The 15,821-nt window shown below is 33.3% G+C and overlaps 1 pseudogene; it reads right to left on the bottom strand.

The window, feature by feature from the left end:
• Positions 1-1,187: 1,187 nt before the first annotated feature.
• LOC141415491 (RNA-binding motif, single-stranded-interacting protein 1 pseudogene) lies at positions 1,188-6,759 on the bottom strand (annotated as a pseudogene).
• Between the last annotated feature and the right edge of the window lie 9,062 nt (positions 6,760-15,821).

Here is a 15,821-nt window from a genome sequence, read left to right as displayed (position 1 = left end):
TGTTCATTAAGGAGATTTGCCTCTAGTTCTCCTTTTTGGAGGTTTCTTTGCCTGGTTTTGTGATGAGTGTAATGCTGGCTTCATAAAATGTATTAGACAGTTTTCCTTCCCTTTCTCTTTCATGGAACTGTTTAAGGAGGGTTGGTATTATTTCTTCTTTAAATATCTGATAGAATTCAGCAGAGCACCCATCAGGTCCTGGACTTTTCTTTTTTGTGAGACTATTTATTTCTGCTTCAATTTCATTTTGTGTTAATGATCTATTCAGGTGATTAATGTCCTCTTGGTTCAGTTTTAGGTGATTGTAAATATTTAGAAATCTATACATTTCTTGAAGGTTTTCATATTTATTAGGATATAGGTTCTTTAAGTAGTCTTTGGTGATTTCCTGGACTTCCATGGAGAGTCACACTTCTTAATACAACATGTACAAAAACCAACACAACACAAAAATAGCACAACCTACATAAGCTATAGTGTTATTTCCATAAGGAAAACAAATAATTTAAACCTATAAAAATTCTTAAATGAGAAATAATATTTTCCCAAGGAGGTGTGAAATCATCTCTGCATGCAGAAAGTCTATCTAGAATCTTAGAATATACAGGAAGGGTCATATTTCAGAAAAAAAGGTTGGAAAAGTGTCAATTTTACAAATGAGAGAATAGTCCAAGACTGGGATATAAAATATTTAAAACTAGAAATTCATTAAAAAATATATTGGTATAAGAATTGTAAGGAATGAGTAATTTTCTAGAAAGGTAAGAAAAAATTCAGAAGGCCTAAACCAACAAAGAAATGCCTACAGTCTGTATGTTTATTAAATAAGATAGCAATATTTACACATAATCATCAATTTTTTATAACAGATTGATTTGGGTAAAATGCAATGAGCATCTTTGAAACAGAAACAGAATGGAAAAGGTGAAGTATCATGTTATCATAAGCTTGCTTCTAAGCCCATTTCACATGAAGATGAGCAGAGAATATTAGAATTTGAGTAACTTGGAGCCCTCAAATTCAAATCTCACAAGAAATTGAGTACATGTTCCAAACATGATATTAGGCCTAGAATAAAACATGAGAATTTCAGACAAGTGCTATTAGAAATTTTGAGACAAAACTGAAATAAAAATAGTTTCAGATACTGTTATGTATTACCTTGCATTTAAAGAGAATATAAAATGTTATAAAGATGGAGGGAAAGTATATTGAGAAGTGTGCATGAGAATAGAGCATATTAGAATTTGAGCAACTTGGAGTAGTCATAGATAACCTCCTTGAAAATTGAGTTCATGTTCTAATCAGAATCATGATTTGTTTATCATTCTCTCATGCACACTTTGGTTTCCATTATTGCTTTTTCCATATAATTCATTTCTTGTTTCTTAATGAAACTTTAAATCTGAATCTCATTTTGTCTATGAATTTGTCTTTCAATTGACATGAGATAACTGTGAATCTCTTTATTTAAAGAAGGCTAAAGTTGTAATTGAAAATATGTTGCCACCTTGGTTCAATTTTTTATGTTCAGGTTAGAACCTCTCTCAAAAATTTCATTTATCAATTCATATTCACGTATACTACAATATTTAAGAGTTAGTTGAGGCCTGTCTCATGACTCAGCCTTTCCAAATATTGCTCTTTATAGAGTTTTTGGATGTTTCTCTGGTTCTAAATTTAATCTTGACTTTTGAATGTATATTAACTAATACCTATGTGTTTGTTGCAGTTTTATTATTATGGTGATATGCACTGCCATGGTTACTTAATTCATAAGTTCTGTTATTTTTCTCTTAATACTTTAATGATCCTTTCCATCAGTTTTTCATTAATACTTTTCTTTCTATTCTCTTTTGAAAGTATTTTTATTTCTTAAGTATAATATATTTTGATTATAATATTTGTATAGCCTTTTTTTCTTGTGTATGTATCCAAACTTAAGTCCATTAATACCACAGTCAGGACCATGTTAGCACTAAGAACAGGTGGTTATACTAATTGGATTTTTCACTGTGAGATCAGTTATCTTCCTTAAAATTATATATTTTCCAGAAAGATTTCTTCTACACACTGTTTAAGAGCCAAATTATATTTTTGTGACTATTCCTCACCTTTTCAAGGTAATACATATTTTCCTACTCTCTATTTTTGTAGGATTGTAATTTTTCCTTGATTTTGAAAGGTCCAATATATTATTTATTTGCATCATTCATTTTTACTCATTCTGTTATATGATTTGGTTTCATTTCTTTTTCTGCAATTTCTTCTGTTTTTCATTCAATACAGTTTTAGTGGTTTATTTTTCAGTACACTTTCATATATCCTGGTTAATTTTTCATTGCTTTCCTCAAGTCATTTCTTTATTGTATGTTTTATACTAAAATTTTAACTGACTTTTGGTTAATTTTATACTTAAATTGATATCCATCATGTGTCTACATCTTGACATGTATGCATGACTTTAGGTGGTTCATTAGAACATGTGTAGGTTTTCCATTAGCAGTCTCATATATATATTTGTCACTTCTTAAATTGCTCCACTGAATTATATATTTCTAAACCTTCTCAAGGTATTTTTTGCCTAACATCTAAATGTTGTTTGTATTTGTGGGTTTGTCATGTTTTATAAATTTATATCAGTCTCTTAATCTTTATATTCTTGACTAGGCCCATTCTGGCACTAGAAACGTGCCCATCTTGATTGTTTTTCATTGTTAGAACACAAACTCTCAAGAATCTGTACTCCAGGTAAGCTTCATGTAGGCTCAGTTATATCCAACTTAAGTTAGTCTTATTCTCAGTCTTTTTAATCATATTAACATTTTTTGGATTGGTATGGAAAACTTACTTTTCCTTCCCTTTCAAAAGTTTCAGCAGAATGTAAAACAGGGATTGTTTTGAGAGAGGAAAGAAGTTGGAAACAGATTTGGGAATGGATAGGTTGTTGGTGGGGTAATGAAAATATTATATATGTATAAAAATATAAAGTTTGTTAAAATTTTTGGAGGATGTTGGATTAAAAAATTAATAGAATGCATGAATTTGACCAAAATATATTATATGTATGCATGGAAATATCACAATGAATTCACATCCACTTAGTACATTTATTATGTGCTATTAAAAGACAAAGTAGATCATAAGCAAGGGGCAAAGGAAACATGAAATAATATATAGCAATAATGTTCTTAATAGAATGTAAAAAATAATATGCAAAAAATCCAGAATTTTTTTAAAAAATCAATATAATGAGACTTTAGCCTGACTGAAGGATTGGAATTGCAGTAAATTATGAATATCAACTTTAATAGAATGTACATTAAATGAACACCTTATTCAAAGAAATGATAGCACAGGAATATTTTTAAGGTAGTTGTTACTTAAATATTGCTCAACATACTTTAGGTGGTGACTTGGAAGCTAATCATTCACTAAAGAAATTTAGAAAAGTAATGTAAAAGATTAAAAAAGTTGAATCCAAAAGATCCAGGAAAATGATATAGTGAATATTATTGCCCCAATTTAGTAGATATCAAAACATTTTTGACATGGTGTTTAACACAATTGTAGAACAATAGCTTAGCACAATGATACCATGGCTTAAATCCAATGACCACCAAAATTAATTGCATTGTATGTATCTCAAACCAAGTAGAAGTATTATGGTTTCATGAATAATTGAAAAATAACTGTTAAGGAATGACCATGAAGAAAGAATATGTGAGAGGAGTGAAAGAATCTACTCCAAGTGTTTACTTTCCTATAGCAGACTTTATGTTCACAAGTATTTAATATTCTCTCAATATTAAAAGACTGGCAAGAAGTTCATTACCCAAAAAAGCTACATAGTGCAGACAGGTAATTCTATTTAAGTTTGTGTAAAAAGACCAAGTGAGAGTCATAGTAGCTGAAATAATCAAGATTACTTTCATATAGAAATAAGTTTTGAGAACTGTTAGAAAAAGATGTCTTAGAAGTTTGATTTGTTTTGATCTTATATATCTCTTAATTTTTTTGATCTTATATATCTCTTTTGATCTTATCTATCTTTTGATCTTATATATCTCTTTTTGATTTTATATATCTCTTAATCCAGGGATATATTACTGAAAGCTCAAGTTTACAAAACATTTGAGATGACAATTTAATGGAATAATTTAATGATAATTTAAAATTTTTCTTCCATATGAATTAAAAATCTAAAAAGAAATATGACAATATTCCCTTCTTTGAAATTTATATTGAGTCTGCATTTATTTACATACATTTTTCCTTTAGCATTTTCTCAGCAAACATTTTTAAACATTCTTTTTTTGTGCTGGATGGGGTACACCGTGTCAGTTACACAAGTTCTTAAAGTATGTCAAATATATCACACCTAAATTCATCCCCTCTACCTTTCTCCTTTCTCTTCCCTACCCTCATTTTTGGAATAGGTTTGACAGGAATCATTTTTGTATTTTACCTGAAGTTTACACAAGTTGAAAGGAACATTACAGCCATATTGGTCAGACTCTGCTATGGAAAAAAACTACAAGTGGAAGGCTAATGGCCCCATACCTCAGCCTTATTCACAGTAGTTCTTGTTGGCTACTCAAAATCATAGGCAGAAGAGTAGTAAAAAAATGCCCAATGGACCATCTGAAAATATTTTTCACTGCCTTCTGTGACCCCAGCCCTGATTAAAGTCAATCATCTTGTCCAGGAATGCAACTCCCTTCCTCACCTCCTGTTGTGGATCTTGCCTTTTGTATGTCTTCAGATAGTTGTAGCAAGTGAGCTACTAAAAATAGGAAAAGAAAACCCACTATTAGGACATATGTTTATAATAAACAGGATTAATCTTTGTACACTATGGCAAGGAAAGGTTTCAATATATTCAATTTGTCAACATGTCCATAGTTCGTGTATGCAAAGGACAAATGTGCATTGGAGTCAGTGTTGATGGTCTGTGTTGCTGACAGGATGGACATTCATCACAGCAGAAAGCCAGACCAATATCTCTTACTCCCATTCCTGCCACCATTGCTGCTCTGTTTGTCCACTGATTGTGTCAAAATTGATAGACTAGTGACAAAAGATTTCATGACATCCTGACATCCCCTAGCCAGAACTCTCTGTCTTTTCAGTTCCTTTGCAGGTCTCCCATAGTAGATGTTCTATCATGGGCAGTGACACACAACCACACCCTTGACATTTTGCCTATCACTTACCTCAGATCCCATTCTTTTAGTTGCTCTTTATTTTAGGCCCCAGACTAAAAAGCTAAATCATATTCCACTGAATTAACGTCTATGTTTCTTTGTCTCCAGTTATGTCTTTTTCTGCCTACAGCAAATTATCTCATAAGAACTAAAGTAGAAATAACTGTGTATTTATGAATCAGAAATTTCATAATTTCAAAACAGATTTTCTTTAAACTTGAACACTTGTACTGATGATGTGAAAGTGTAGCCCTGCTTGGATCCAAATCTTCCTTCATGCCTTTTTGTTTATCTGTATGTGTCCATACATCAATTAAAATTATAAAACCTAAACGCAAAGTTACAAAAGAGGCACATTCACGTAACTGCAAACTGGTCCATCAAAAATAAAGAGCACAGAAGATAAGATGCTGAGACTAGGTGGAGCTACTAGTAACTGGCTCTTCAGTCTTTATCATTAAAAGTGCAGAGTAATTTTTATTTTTCAAATTTACTTGAGAGAGAGAGAGAGAGAGAGAGAGAGAGAGCTAGCTAGCAGCCAATCATTTTGAACACAAAATGAACACCACCACAAAAATCTGGTCATGCACTTGGATAAGTCTACATGTTCTTTGTGCATACCCAGAAAATTGAAATTTTCTTTTTTTTTTCCTTTTTTTCATTACAACATTTGATAAAAATATTTTGGTCTTTTTGTTTATTTGTTTTCTTACCAAAATAAATCTGTTCAAGGGAACAGCTACTAGATGAATTTAAAGGTTTTATGAATCTTATAGAACTTACAGCAAAAATAGTTTTAGTTGACTTCATTATAAACAATGTTTTCAAGAGATTGTGCAAAACTGTCAATGATTTCTTAAAGCACAATCCATGATTGTTCAGCCTTCACACCCTTCTTCATGTAAAAACACCCTTCTGTACACCTTACAGTTACTTATTAACTTGCAAGGTGTAGAATGGTCATTAGACATCTGTACAACCACCTGCTCCTGACCACTTGCTTCCTCAACAGGAACTGCTGTTGTCTGCATGTGTGTACTGTGGCAATAGGCATCCTGCATCACTGATGTTGTAGTCATGTATGTTCCCCTGCTGCCCAGTGAAAGATGAGTCATCTGCTGGGCCAGGGGGCTAATACAGATGTAGGCTATAGTGATGTGGTGTGTTCCACTGAAGGAATTAACAGGGAACCAGGGTGCTGTAGGATATACAGCTGATGTTGCATCCAAGAAGGACTTTGCACATGGTAGGCAGATGCAGGAGATGCAATATGGAATGTAAGAGAAGTTTGAGTGATCATTGGATTTTTAGCAATTCTTTATGATAAGAATAAAATCTGTTCTGTACAGCAGAATGGATCATAAATGTCAATTCAGGCTCTCCTCTATACCATGGTCTTCCATTAGGGACATGCTTGGATTCTGTCTCTTCTGTCCTCCATCTGCAAACTTGCACAATAAAGGTTCTGTAGGAGAAGAAACTCCTGCTGGGTCTTAACCAATTTTCCATTAAAAAGACCATTTACAGCTACCAATTTTTCTGTTGATTCCATCCTGGCAAAGCCAACACCATGATTGTGCCACTGGAATCACATAGTATCTTTGTAGAAATAACTTGTCCAAAGGCTTTAAGCATATTTTCAAGTTCTTGCTCATCCATGAATGGTGCCAAATTAGAAATATATAGGTTGGTAGGATCTTGTTATGATTGCTTGCCATTTAAGCTTAAACCCCACTGGCCTTCAGGTCTGACACAGCTTTCTAAGTTTTTGCAGGATAACTTTTACATTTGTTTGTTGTCTTATCCAAAATTGCCTTTATGGGGACAATTTTGCCATATGGTTGACAGAGCTTCACCAGGTCCTGGTCAGCATGCCTTGGATGTAGAGGTTTGTTTTGCTTAGTTGATGCCATCCTGAATTGCTACTGTTGCTAATTAGTTACTCCTGGTGAAGCTGGGACTGGGAGGGGTTGGGGGGTGCACTGGGACCAGAGACTGCTGCTTGAGGTATGGTGTCCTGCATTTGCAGCTGGGGAAGATCATCTCAGTAGGTGCAGTAGGCAAGCAAGGGCTGTTGCACTCTGGGAACTCCCTCTTTCTTCAGGGGCTGTGAACTTGGAATGGGCTGGGCCTAAAAGTGTGGTGTGCTATCCTGGAGTGGTCAGGGGCCATCGCCTGAGCTATGGACCAGATGGAGTTCGGAGCTGAATAGGCGCTGCTGACTCTCCTGGCTGCAGCCCAGGAGTAGAGCCGCACTATCCCCAGCTCTCGCAGTCTCCACTTCCTATTTTGCAATACCAGAGATGCCATCAGTGTTCTAATGTCTGCCATGTCACATAGCACCATTGGCAAAGCCCCAGATACCACAGCCGGGATTTACTGCTGCATTTTTGCCTTCTTTGAGCTTGTTTGGCTTTGCAAGGCTGGCAGATTCTCTGTCAGCAAATGAATGTGTGGAGGAGTGTTAGAGAAAGGTCAGGACATCCCTTTACAGCTTTAAGATGCCTAGTAGGTGAGGTGGGTTTAGGACCTGAGACTTGCTATACTAAGCACTTTTATTTGCTGGCACTCATCTAGTTTTCAGAAGGATCCAACTAGTAAAGTAGACAGGAACGGGAGATGACAACTATTTGCACATACATTAAGTCAATAAGACTAAGCTTTAACATGGTTAGCAGTTATGAATCAGTCGTTATGCCAGGGAGATTTGGGCATAAATGGGGATTTTGAAAACACGTTTGTATTTCAAATATAGCCATTAAGGTAGGGATAGAAGAGAACTGATGATAAGTAACAAAGTGCCAGGAAAAGTTCACTTGCTGTGTTAAGAAAAAATCTGGCTATTCTTGAGCATCAGTTGGAGATCATTTAAATGTTTTTTACAAAGAAAATGAAAAATATGTTTTTTGCAGTTGAGAATTCCAGTCATTTTCACTTCATCAAACTAAACACTATTATCTACCACCTAATAATTAAAAATTAGAAAGCCAAAGTTTTAAAAAGTTAATGAACATTCTCACAAAAATTGGTATAATCTGCAATTCCTTTAATAAAACACCACCAAAAATTGAAGTCATAGTGAAAAATTAAATGGTTAATAATTTTCAAAATAATAGGATCTGAAACTCTTTGGCTACTTAACCCACCCTAAAAATATTGAATGAAGACAAGTAGAAAAATACACATTCATGGATTTAATTTTAGTAATTTTTCTGTTCTAACATCATCTTGAAGTCTCAAAACGAATAAATTTTTGGAGAAATCAATTTTTATTAAATTTGTTGAATTGTATTACACCACCTTCCTAGGCATGAGAGGGTTGTTTTTAAAGTTTTATTTTAATATTTAAGCTTAATTAGTAAAGCATTATGTCATGCATTGATAAAACTGTTAAGTTTTGCTTTGAAATTCTCTGTGATAAATTATAACTTGTCATCCACTACCTCCCTCAGATGTTATTACATTTGTTCAATATTAAAAAAACTATGTTAATAAGGTTATTTTGATATTTCCTTTGTACATATTATATTTATTAGGCTGGCTTTCAAAGCATTTACATATACCAAAATGACATTTCATACGTAATTTTACAAGAGTGGAAAATAATTTTCTGACAGTTTATTTTACTACACTTCTGTTAGGATAGACTGATACAGTAAATAATATAATTGCAACCATTTTTAAGAAGTAATTCAGAAACATGGATTTCTCCTATTTTCTTCTAATAAGTCAGTTTGAGAATTGATTATGAGGCTGCTTAAGTATTTTATCATGCAAAACCAAAAGTCTATCATTGTTTAATGCACTTTAGAGGGAAAATGTTATTATGTAATTCTCATTCTAAATTTTAAAGTGAATTGAAAAAGGGTAAATGTTTACATTGTTTGTAGATATTGGGAAATGTAGAGATATAGCCATTTAAAATATATCTATATTATATCAGTAGTTTGTAATAGATAATTGTACTAAAAATATACAACTTTTTAAAACAGAGAATGCTCTAGTTTGCTCATGGTAGTTTATTTTAAAATTCTATTCCTAGCAGGGTGCCAGTGGCTCATGCCTATAATCCTAGCTACTTGGGAGGCTGAGACAGGTAAGATCACAATTCTAGGCCAAGCTGTACAAGTCATTCAGGAAACCCTTCCTACAACTTAACCAGATCAAAATGGACTGGAGGTGTGGCTCATGTGTTACAGCATGTGCTTTGTAACTGTGAATGCCTGATTTCACACCCCAATCCCATCAAAAAAATTATTTTCCTAGATTCAAATAATATCCTACATACCTTTACTTTATGTTTCAATGTTTTCATATAAAGGAAATCAAAAATTTCTAATTATTGCTTAAAGTTCTGATAAAAACATAGAAAAACAATTTTAAAGCTAAACCACAGCCTCTCTGAAATGTGTGTGCACTGAACTTCATATATTGAGGATGTAGACTTTCAACTAATTTCATTTTTGTTGTTATTTATTTATATATGCCTGGCTTATTGACTGAGAAGGGGACTTGCTAAGGGTTTGCCAGAGTTGGCCTTGAATTATAGTCCTCCTGTCCTCCAGGACTGAAGCACCTTGTCAACCCTAAGATTTTCTATATGGTTTACTAGCAATTTACACTCCCATCAAAAGTGTGTGAGAATACTGTTTTGTTCATGTCCTTGCCAGCATGTGTTGGTTCTCTGTTTCTGGTATCAACCATTTTGGCTACTAGGAAATGATATCTTATTGTGGTTGCAAATAGCATTTCTCTGACAGCTAATGATATGGACACTGTTTCATCTTTTCAGTTGTCATTTGTAAATCTTATTTCAAAAGAATACCTTTTCAGATCATGTGCCCATTTAAAATCGATGATTTACTTTTTTAATGCTAAGGGTTTTGAGTTCCTTCTGTATTGTGAATATTAATCCTTTATCAAATGATTACCTAGAAAATATGTTCTCCCTCCTGTAGACTGTTTCTTCTTGATAGTCTCCTTTGACATGAAAACTTTCCATGTTAGGGGCTGCTGGAGAGACTCAAGTGGTAGAACGCCTGCCTAGCAAGCATGAGGTCTTGAGTTCAAACGCCAGTACCACCCAAAAACAAAAAAAGGCTTTCTACTTTGATGTAATCCATTTTCTTTATTTTTGTTTGTTTCTTGCATTTTTGGGGTCATATCCAAAATTTCATTGCCCTTACTGGTGTCTTGAAATTTCTCCCATGTTTTCCAGTAGTTTCATAGTATCAACTTGTACATCAGCTCTTTAATCTATTTTGAGTTGATTTCTGAACATGGTGAGAAACAGATGACATATTTCAGTCTTCTGAATGTGGACATCTAGTTTTCCCAGCACTGTTTATTGAAGAGGCTGTCTTTGCACCAATGTGTGCTTGTTGTGCCTTTGTTGAAGCTCAGTTGGATGTAGATGGGTGTTTATTCCTCAGGGCTCTGTTTTGTTCCACAGGTCTCTGTGTCTGTTTTTCTGCCAACACTGTGCTTTATTTTTATTGTGATGGTTCTGAAGTATATCTTGAAATCAGTCAGTGTGACGCCACTAATTTGGTATTTTCTTTATGTTTGCTTTGATTATTTGGGGTCTTTTGTGCTTCTATATCAATTCCAGAATTATTTTTTTCTAGGCTTGTAAACTCTATCATGGTATTTACATGGAGGATGCATTGAATCTATAATTTGCTTCAGGTAGTATGGACACATTCACAATATTAATTCTTCCAATCCATGAACCTAAGAAATCTTTCCATTATTTTTGTGTCTTCCTCAATTTCTTTCATCAGTATTTTGTCATTTTCATTATATAAATTTGTGAATTTCTTGTATAAATTTATCTCTATGGGTTTTTATAGCTTTTGTGAATTAAATTGCTTACATGATTTCTTTTCTACTCACTCATAACTGCTGTATAAAAATGGTACTGGTTTTTTGTGTTGATTTTGTAGCCTAAACATTGCTGAATTCATGAATTCATTTGTAAGTTAATATAGGTGTTGGGTGGAGTTGGTAGGCTTTTGCATATAAAATATTATATCATTTGTAAACAGGGAAAATTTGATTTACTCCCTACTTATTTGAATATGCTTTAATGCTTTCCCTTGCCTATTAGCTTTGGCTAAATCTTTCAATACTATATGGAATAAGAGTGATGAAAATGGACAATCCTGCCTTGTTCCAGATCTCAGAGGAAATGCCTTCATTTTTTTCTAAAATTGGAATGATATGTGCTGTGGGTATTTTACATACAGACTTCATTATCTTCATGTATTATCCTTCTTAGGTAATTTCTCTTTCAGGATTTCATGATAAAGCAATGTTGAATTTTACCAAATGCTTCTTCTGAATCCATTGAGATGATCATATGAAAAAACAGTCTTCATTCTGTTCTTATATTATATTTACTGATTTGTATATGTTGAATCATGCTTTCACATTGGGATAAATCCTACTTGACCATGGTGGGTGATCTTCATGATGTGTGATTTGATTTGATTTGCTAATCTTTCATTGAGAATTTTTACATCCATGTTTTTCAAGGATATTGAATCATAGTTTTCTTATTTTTGTTTTTCTTATATACTTATCTGCTTTTGGTATGAAGATAATAATGGCCTCTAATAATTAATTTGGAAATGTTCCTTCATTTCAATTTTTTGAACAACTTGAGAAGAATTGGCATAAGTACTTCTCTACAAGTATGATAGAAATCAGCAGTGAAGGCATTTAGTCCTGAGAGAAGTGTTTTGTTTGCAGTTTTTTATGTTCTCAGAGTCTCAGTTTCCTTGCTGAATTTATCATCTCCATTGTTCACTTCTCTTCCAGGACTGGGATTGACCTTCTTACTTTATTCATCTGTTTGTTTGAATACTCTTCAAGATCATTGGTCATTTTTGATCTATATTTTGAATTATTTGGCATTTCAACCATTTCAATATATTTTGAATTTGTATATTAAGGGGTTACAGGCTTTTTTAAGGAATCAAATTGCTTGCTTTTCCATGATTATTGTATTTCTACATTGTGATTTGCACATCTGAGGGTCATGAATATTTCTTTAAATTTATTTATTTTTATTTTAATGGGTTTTTTCATTGAGCAGCCTTCTGTTGAGGTTATAATCTTAGAGTTATGATTCCTATTATTATTCAGAGAAGAGAAATCAGTCAGAAGTTACAAAAACAATCTGAAAATAAACCAATATTTGAATCCAGTTTAAAAAAACAGAAATATCAACAACACCTGCCTTAAAGGGGGAAAGAAAGAAATTTTGATACTTCTGGGATTAAGTAGGAGATAAAAAATTATTAAAGCTACAGGTACTAGTAACTAATGAAATAGTGGTGGGGAAAGGAAAAAGAGAAGCAGAATAGCAATAGAAGACAAGTATATGGGAAGAAGTTATCGGAAATAATAGTTAGGAAAAGCATAAGAAAATAAGTACAGAGATGGGTAAAACTGACAAAACTGAAAGAAAGAACAAACAGGTCAACATTTCTTCCTTGCTAAGAAGGACAATGGACTTTTCTCCTCAGGCTTGTCACTTGGAATGGAGGGAGGCAGCTGTTTTCATCTCTGAATTTCCAAAGGTAGACAATCTAATCACCTAGTGAAAAAATATAAAATTTTACCATTTGTTGTTGGGAAAAGTTCTGTATATTTATGAATATTTAGTATTTTGTATTTCAGAATAATGCATGCAATATACTTTTAAACATTTAATCTGATGTTTTGTTTTTTTCATTCTCTAACCTACACCCAATATTTTAGTTTTAACTTTGAGCTTGGAAATCCTATGCATCAGAAAAATGTAGCTAATCAGATATTGAAATTTAGTGTTAATTGTTAGATAAAACAAACATAAAATGAAAACTCAGCATAACAATGGAAATTTTCTCAGCTAAATTCCTGAGATTGGCTTTGGTATTGGCAGACAGAAATGCTGGGGTCCATACCTAAGTTTTGAATGTATTTTTCAAATTGTATTTAGTTATACAATTACATAACATGAGTTCAGCATATATTTGAACTTCCTAATTTATTTACAATTACTGAAGAATGTTAATATTGTTTTCAAAGTCAACTATCTGGAAGTTTATTGTTCCCTGATGTGCTCAGATTTAAATATTTCTGTCTAGTAGTCCACAATCAGAAAATTATTGTAGCACCCCAAGCCTCAGAGAGTGTTTTCAGAACAGAAAGTACTTTTGAGGTTAAAGTGTGAAAATGTTGATCACATCTGCAATATACTAGAACTTTTGTTATTTATATTATAAAGATATTTACATTTTTAAAAGTCTAATTTATAATTTTATAAATGTTAAAGTGAATACTCAAATCATATATCATGGTTTATACTTAATTTTTTTAAAGTGTATCAACTTTAAGAGCCCTAACAACAACCATGTTCTAATTATAAACAAAAATGTTTACTTATCTTTAATTAAATAAAATGAAATTTTCAAATTTTCATGGTCAATTTTTTCAATATATTTTGTTATTTTTCCTGCTTGACAATATAACTTGGTGAATATTTTATGGAGGAAAAAATATATATATATACACACACACACATACATATATGTATTTACTGTTTCTAACTTGTCTCTCCTGACCCTTTGCAATGCCTCCTACAGTCCTGCTGTTCAGTGGCTCCTGGGTTCCTGCTTCCCTGATGACACAGATGTTCTGGGAAGACACTTTCCAGGAACACTGGGTCCTCACCCATTCCCAGCACCCTGTTTATGTGCTAACCCTGCAACTTATTTCTGTTATTTTGTTTAAGAAACATTTATTGTGCAATTACTAAGTATCTGACACCATTTGCATTTGAGGTAATGGTTTTATGCTCAATGAACTAATCAAAAAAACCTGAGAACTGTTCCACAAAAGGAATGTGGAATGTTATCATTATAGCCTTTCTGGGCTCGGCAAGGCCACTTGTGCCCTGGCTTGAGTCACCAGCCCAGGGAGATCTCCCAGACTGCCTTCCTTCCAAAAAGATTGATTTTCTCTCAACCTCCCAGTTCTGTTATCCATCTTCTTTCTTATGTGTCATTTTCTTCTACAGAAATACCTTTGAAAAGTGCAGTGTACATATGCAGCCTAGATTCCTCGAATTCCATTCTCTGTTAATCCAAGTCCATTAGATCTGTCACCCACATCCTGTACCTCAGCTGGTGTTTTGCAGTCATCAAGTATCCTCACATTCGTACACACAGTGGCCAAGATTTTGATCCTATATTCGTTGCTATGTCAGTAGCATTTGCTAAGTTGTTCATTCCTTGTATTTTGTAACATAAAATAAAACCTTGCATTTTTGTTCTATATTATTTTACTCTTCTAGTTTCTTATATCATTGCAAGAGTTTTAACCATATCTCTTGTTTGTTTCAGCTTATGTCTTCTACCTGTTAAATTTGAAATCCTGTAGTATAAGTCATTTTGCTCTGTTCTCTATCTATCATCACTCTCTGAGTAAGCCCTTCAAATCTGTTTGAAAGACTATCTAAACTCTAGTGACTTCAGGGCCAAATTCATTCACACACTTCACATGGCAACATGAGCTTGTGATATTCATCCCAATTATAATATACTCACAATTGTATTTCTGTTCTCCAGCCCATCTTAAATAATAACTACTCTCTGTATTGTTTTGTTGTTTAGTTTTAAAACTTCAGCCATTCCCTTGGTTCCACTTTAAGAATATATGCATAATTAAAATCATCACCACATCACACATTACCATAATAACTGGTTACACTACATTTAATGTGCTGCTGTACAAGTAGAGTGATGGCTGAGCCTCTTGACAGTTGTTTCATACTAGTGAGCTGCAGTGATTTTTCTATTTTCTTTGTAAATTCAATATGATTAAAGAACATAAGAATCACACAAATAGACTAATCTATGAAATGATATAATACTGGGTATTTTTGGCCAAACTGAGAAGAATATGGGAGACAGAATCCCTTTCTAAATATGTCTTAATTTGTAAATGACAAAAAGAGAAATTTGCATGTGATCAGGAAGGCAGTGTGAAGCAGCAGTTACAGTTCTCTAAAGGATAACTCTGCTCAGACATCATGAGTGACACATGAAAATGTGTTGAGAACCATGCCTTTGACTTGTTTTCCACATGGTCAGAGAGGAAATGGGGATACTAGTTGATCCCATGAAGTTCTCTCCACTCTTTATCCAGCTCTTTTTCTGGACTGCTGGCTCTGAAAAAATTACCCTAGTCTCATGAAAAATATGGAGGCAACAGGATTATAACCCTTTCCATTGTTTCTCCATGGTCCTACAGTGGAACTGGCCATATAGGGCTTGTCACAGAAACTGAGATATGTGCAGATGTTCATAGTGTTAATTCACATGGATGTGTCAAAGAACAGTTCAAACTCATGTATATTATATTTCTAGTTTCTAGAAACATTTGTTGTTTATTTTAAAAGGATATCCTGAAAAGTCATCTTAAGTGTATTATTTAGCAATTTATCACAATTAATATCTTTTTCAGTGCAAATTTCAATTATGTTATTTTCCACTATTTGTTTTATGTGCACACACACACACAAATGCCAAATATTTATATTCATTTTTAGTCAGCTTCTTGCTT

This window comes from Castor canadensis, chromosome 13 (genome assembly GCF_047511655.1).
Source record: "Castor canadensis chromosome 13, mCasCan1.hap1v2, whole genome shotgun sequence".
Lineage (NCBI taxonomy): Eukaryota > Metazoa > Chordata > Mammalia > Rodentia > Castoridae > Castor > Castor canadensis.
Note: the sequence above shows the minus strand (reverse complement) of the source record. Positions and strands in the feature narration are given on the sequence as shown.